The 6,356-nt window shown below is 42.0% G+C and overlaps 1 long non-coding RNA gene across 1 annotated transcript; it reads left to right on the top strand.

Annotated features, from left to right (window-relative positions):
- Nucleotides 1-1,428: 1,428 nt before the first annotated feature.
- Nucleotides 1,429-6,042, top strand: LOC128140228 (uncharacterized). Its single transcript, XR_008234655.1, has 3 exons — nucleotides 1,429-1,827; nucleotides 3,111-3,202; nucleotides 4,855-6,042. It is a non-coding gene; the product is annotated as an uncharacterized LOC128140228 (long non-coding RNA).
- The last annotated feature ends 314 nt before the right edge of the window (nucleotides 6,043-6,356 follow it).

The following is a 6,356-nucleotide window of genomic DNA, read 5'->3' as shown; positions in this document are numbered from 1 at the left end:
TGGCCTCCCCATCACAAAAGCAAACAGAAGCTCCCAAAAAGCAGCAGCAAGTTCAGAGAGATCTGGCTCCTCACCAGTTCAAATTTTGCCAGGTGGCGCTTGCTCCAAGAGCTTGAGCTATAGCATATCCTTTCTGAACTCCTGGGAAGACACAAACTCTTTTATGTAATGGATAACTAAACACTTTCTAAATAAAGTTATCTATTAGTTAACAGTAGTGAGTTTTGTGTATGCTGCTTCTAACATGAATGTACCCAGCCTCAGCTTTCAGAAACCCCAAATTAAAATGACTGCATTTTCTAGACAAAAAGTCTCTATATTTGATAACAGGAGTGGATTACAGCTCTTGGCTCAATATCCCGCTCTCCCTCCCTCCTACCTTTTCCTCCGTTCCTCTACTGAAGTCTGTGAGAACTATATCTGGACACTGGGGAAGAGGTCTTGTGCCTATTAGCAGCTACAATTACTTGAGTACCTCAGCCTGGTGCAACGTGAGCCAAGTCAGGCCACGGGTAACAGCTGAATAACTGGGCATAGCACCTCAGTAGCAGCTTGCTCTGTGCATGATTATTCATTGCAGGTATTTCTGAAATACTTTTCTGATTTTTTGTTGTCTTCCATTTTGTCACATCCAACTCCATATTACAAGGTGCTGAGTAACAGCTTATGAACCCTATCAAGTAATGGCTCCAGGGTTTGTTTACCAACATCCGCTAGAGACTCCAGCTTTTCTGTAGAAACAGAAACTGAGCCCAGGCTTATCCAGGTATCAAGCTGTCACATTCCTTGGGGCCTGCAGAGCAAACTGGCCTTTGTGAAGAATGTTTACCATGACTGTAAGGCAGCTGTGTTTAGAGAGTCATTTCAGGAAAGTCTAGAAATAACCAGCTGGATTTCCATAACAGATTCATACCGAATTGTAAGGGAAGAACAACTGTCCATCAATCTCAGCTTTGCATCCATTACAGATAATACAATGAAATGGCAGTGACAAGACTCAGGGTCAAACAAGGATGCAGGGAAGTCTTCAGGGTCTAAAAGTCACTCAGCTCTAACTCAGGTTTCAATTTATCAATTCTTTCAGATCTGTTCCTGAAACATTAATAGAGGAGCCAGTTGGTGTAATCCTGATGTCTGTGCCAGTGGTAAGTATTCCCGCGCAGTGGGACTGTCATTAGCTTTAGATTCTTGCTCTGTGCGTGTTGTGCCTACAGCTCATTTTTTGCAGCTTCCAACTTAGTAGTTGTGGAAAGACAATGCTGTCAGAGTTAGGATACAGGAGAGAGCTGGTCACAGATGCTTATCCCAGCTTCAGGACAAGAGTAAGTTTTTACTATAAACAATATCCTGTGTGTAAGGAATTCTGTCCATTTTTCTAAACTGCAGCAACTCTTCATCCCAAACATCTCCTTTTCCACACCACCCCCAGTACCAGAGGCAGCCAAGCATAGCGCATGGAAGAGGACTGAGCGAACCATGAAGGAGCTTATTAAGGATGTGCAATTTACTTTGTGCCTCTACAGAGCATCGACTCTGGAGTATACTGCCTTTAACTCACTCATTTAGATACTATTTACCGCAGGCCGGATGGGTCCTTTAATTGGACAGACAAATAGATTAGTTGTGGTTTTGTTTTGTTTGGGGGATTTTTTTTTTTTTTTTGCTACAAATAGATTCTGTTTGTCAATGCCTCCTACAGACTTCAGCAGGGAATATTTTAAAGCTTACTTTAATCACCTCCTTTCAAAGTTGAAATTCTTCTCATCTCCTGTAATGAACCCAAACTTTCAAAATTTTCCAGACCAAAAAGTTGCAGAAATTTCTAAGGTATGAATTCTTCATAATTCTACCAAATCCTTTGATTATTCACTTCCATTTTTAACCTCACTGACAATGAAGTTTCTTGTCTTCCTGTGACCTCATTTTTTACTTTTGCTGCTGGCATTTATTTATGACTAAAACATTATCATTACAACAAAACTGGTTAAACTAACTGCAAAAATGATATTTACTAAGTGAATTAAATAGCCATCTATGGTGATAAACAGATGAAGTAACTCAGGTAAAAGGTTTATTTTCTCTGTATGACTGCAAAGTGCAATATTTTAGAAGCCATGGGGCCAAGTTCTGCCTTACGATTCACCTGCTCTGCTTTTCAGAGAGGGTGGGAGCTACCAGAAGGTATGAAAGAGGCTTTATACTCTATAGCAGATGACAATTGTCTTGTTAGCTCAAACTCTAGCAGCTTATGCTTTCACTCTGGAGTTCCTTGAGACAGTGGTTTGATTTATGATGGCCCAAATGGTAACTGGCACACACACACATGCAAAGGAGCCACAGAAGCCAGCAGCCGCCAAACACAGACATCTGAATGCAGAAGTTTGTTTATGAAGTAAAACTGCAAATAATCCTTTGGGTTTTTTCCCTTCCCTTAAGCAATTCAACTGCAATTCAAGAGGTGGTGGAAATACTGGAAGGGAGGAAAATTAGTCTTCAACTGTTTGTGCAGGGTTTCACTAGGAGGAGCCGTACCATATGTAATGAATGTGCAGAGCTGTTTGCAATTAGTATACATCAGAACTGCTCCCAGGGCAGCATTTTTGCTATTGCCATTTATCTTTTTAATAAAGACTTTTTAAATAGATCAGAAGGTAAAATTGACTCGAGTTGCTGTGATCCTTTGATTTCTCAGAATGTTATTTTTATAGACTTCATTCTGCCACCAAGAGGATAGTAACTATAACTACCACATCATGTACACACTTTTATGTAGGACTGTAGTATTTTGTAAAATGTTTCTGTATCTTCCTGTACGTTTTGTACAACAATGAGCACAACTGGACATGATCCTGCCTGGTGCTTCACCTGCAGTAGAAACAATAAGCAATAATAATGCTATGGGTAGTCAGGAGTGGGAGCGTGACTTATGACTTGAGTTCTGCAGTCTTTCATCCCTAGGGAAAGCACGACTGTATCTTTAAGGTACTGAAAATGGCACAGGGCCACCGTACTCCAGGTTGGAAAACATAGGAAAAGAAAGGTGAGTAATGAGGCAGACTGCCTTTGGGTGGGAGCTCTCTGGGGTTACTGTCACTGCTGTGTTCCTTCAGGAAGCCCAAAAGTCCCTGTGGGCTTGTCCTTGGAGAAGACATCGACAGCTCAGCCTCCTGTTTTACCTCTTGGACCACTGTGTGCCCCTGAGGTGAGTAATGCTGCATGCCTCCTTCTAGGTGCAGGAGTAAAGGACCATAATTCCCTTCCACTTCTGTTTAAAAATTTTTTGTCAGGCGAGAGCAATCACTTTTCCCACTCAGTAAAATCCTGAAGGCTCATGGCAGACGGCTGGCAATACCATATGCTGGAAGTACAGTTGCCAGTATCTCTAACCTTGCAAGCCACACACCAACATCCTCCAATGGCTGAGAGCCTCAAGGCATATGCTATACTCTTCAGAGAGTGGAGGGAAAAGTCTACTGTTGGAGTGATTCGCAGTGATGGTAAAGGGTCATTTACTTGTATGAGCTAGGAGTTGAACCTGTGTGGGTCGCTGACCCTACAGCTAGATATTAGCACCAGGAGCCCTTGCTGGGTCACCTCCTGTATTGGGTTTGTCTGGCGGGGTTTTGGTAGCGGGCAAGGGGCCGCAGGGGTGGCTCCTGTGAGAAGCTGCTAGAAGCTTCCCCAGCTCCAAGTCGGACCTGCCTCTTGCCAAGGCCGAACCTATCAGTGACGGTGGTAGTGCCTCTGGGATAACAGATTTAAGAAGGGGAACCTGCAGCAGAGAGGGAAGTGGGATGTGAGAGAAACACCTATGCCGACACCAAGGTCAGTGAAGAAGGAGGGGGAGGAGGTGCGCCGGAGGAGGTGATTCCCCTGAAGAAGGCTGTGACTCCATGGGAAAACCCACGCTGGAGCAGTCTGTGCCTGAAGGACTGCAGCCCGTGGAAGGCACCCACACTGGAGCAGTTCATGAAGAACTGCAGCCTGTGGGAAAGACCCACATTGGAGAAGTTTGTGGAGGACTGTCTCCCGTGGGAGGGACCCCACACTGGAGCAGGGGAAGAGTGTGAGGAGTCGTGCCCCTGAGGAGGAAGGAGCGGCAGAGGCATGCGATGAATTGACCGTAACCCCCATTCCCCTGTAAAGTTAAGTTCAGTAAAGTTAAGCCCAGGAAGAAGAGGGGGGAAGATGTTTTAAGATTTGGGTTTACTTCTCATTATTCTTGTTTTTATTTGATTGGTAGTAAATTAAATTGATTTTGGTTTTTCCCAAGTTGAGTCTGTTTTTTGCCTGTGACCATAATTAGTGAGTGATCCCTCGCTGTCCTTGTGTCGACCCACAAGCTTTTCTTTATATTTTATCCTCCCCATCCCAGCTGGGGAAGGGGGCAGGGAGTGAGCGGGTGGCCTTGTGCTGCTTTGTTGCCAGCTGGGCTTAAACCATGACACCTCCACCCCACCATAAGGGACTTGGAAAGACCAGTGGATTCTCCACCAGCATTGTTCTACATTTCTCTGTCATAGGAACCACAGCTGAACTGTTCAAAATCACTAAAAAGTGTTTACTTTTCAATTCTTTACTGTATCAGGGGTCCAAGCTAGGCTGATAAAGATGTAAGAGAAAAAAACAAATACCCCATTTGCACATTTCTGATGTGCATAAAGGCATAAACTTTCTTGTATGAGTAGAAGTCGTCACATATTTGGCTCTTTGAGTCTTTTTTTAAGGAAAAAAAATGCAACTTTCTTCAAAAGTAGCATTTAGACATTCTCCTTACAGTGTGCCCCTTGCGAATGCAGGCTGGGGTCTTAGGTGTTGCCCTGCTTAAACCTACTGTATTAATTCTGTTTGCAGACTGACTCCATTTAGATCTCTGTGAAATGAAGGTGATTCGACTTACCAGCATCAAAGGAGCTGTTGCAAGAATATTAGCAAGGTCCTTCAATACAGGAGGGACTGGAGACATTGCTGGGAATGTTTTAGCCCAGTGATGGAAAATACATTTGTGTTATTATTTTAGAACAAGTGTCTTTTATAATGCTAAGGTTTGCTATCAAATATAATACAAATTGCACATCTGGTTGGAGGAAATAAATGCAATAATGCTTCAAAGACTATCTGTCAGGCTTAAAAAGCAAAGAGATGAGGATTTATTGGTGTTTTTATTATTAACAGAAAAGCCTTGGGATCTCAAAATGGATCAGGGTTATAGGTAAAAGTAGGTTCTCTTTTATTCTTTGTTCACCTAACAGGCAATTAACATCAAGGTAAAATAGGATCATCTGAATGCTAATGTGTTGACTGTGTGCATTTGGATAATGCTAGTTTAATCAATACATAGATGAAAAATAAAAAAGACTGTAGAGAAAAATATGCATTACAGGCATATTCCTCATCTTAAACATTTCAGACAGTGTGCCATTCTGGAGATACTATTTGCTTAAGAAACCCCAGTCTTATCCTTTTCCAGTCGTGCAAGACCTTTGGGTAGCAACAGTGGGCTACTTCTGTGCAAAGGCTTAGAACGAATGTCTATTTGCAATAGAATGAATGATGAAGGAAAGAGGAACTTCTAAAATAGAAGTCTTATAAAATTATAATTTGAGGGAGTTGGGGTAAAAATAGCATTTCCAAATTAGCAAATCGAAGGCAGCTTGAAGATGTACATGTAAGATTTCCTGCCTGAGTTGCTGGTGACTTCAGCCTCTTTTCCAGAAGAACATTGTTCATGCAGTGCTGGTTAAAGCCTCGCAAGAGTCACTGTAAGGTGTTGGAGGGAGCTGTACAAATCCTGGCCCCCTCTTTCTCCTAAAAATTGTTTGCAAGAGCTTCTCTTCTGCTCAGTCAGGGCTGGGTTGAGTCTTTCATGGAATTTAAATTAAATTCTTACGGCAACCTCTTTATTGATTTTATAACAAAATCTGATTCATGCTGTGTTAAAGTGAAGACATCCTTTGTTTTCTTGGATTATTGCTTAATTACTAAATAAAGAAATATTAAGTACAAATTTCATGACTCATACGATATTTCAAAATGACATGTACTGTAAAGTCCCATTTACATCTACCGCATTGGCGTTTAACTCACTTGCCATTATTCCTCAGGCTATTAATGTCAGTAATTACAGGAGGCAACATGTCTAATCTTGACTGTATTGTGGAATAAAGCAATGTTGAGCTGCTAGAGTGTGTTTTATATTAAGTACAAAAAGCTTCTGATACAGTTAATGTATCTATAAATCTTAACTCAAATGCTTATATGTCTCTTTTATGACCTGAATAAACTCTGAGGTAGAAGCAGGGCAGCTGAATAGCCACTCGCTGCCAAACCGCATATTCGGCTGAATATGCACTTAC

Source organism: Harpia harpyja, chromosome 3, assembly GCF_026419915.1.
Source record: "Harpia harpyja isolate bHarHar1 chromosome 3, bHarHar1 primary haplotype, whole genome shotgun sequence".
NCBI classification, from domain to species: Eukaryota; Metazoa; Chordata; class Aves; order Accipitriformes; family Accipitridae; genus Harpia; species Harpia harpyja.
Note: the sequence above shows the minus strand (reverse complement) of the source record. Positions and strands in the feature narration are given on the sequence as shown.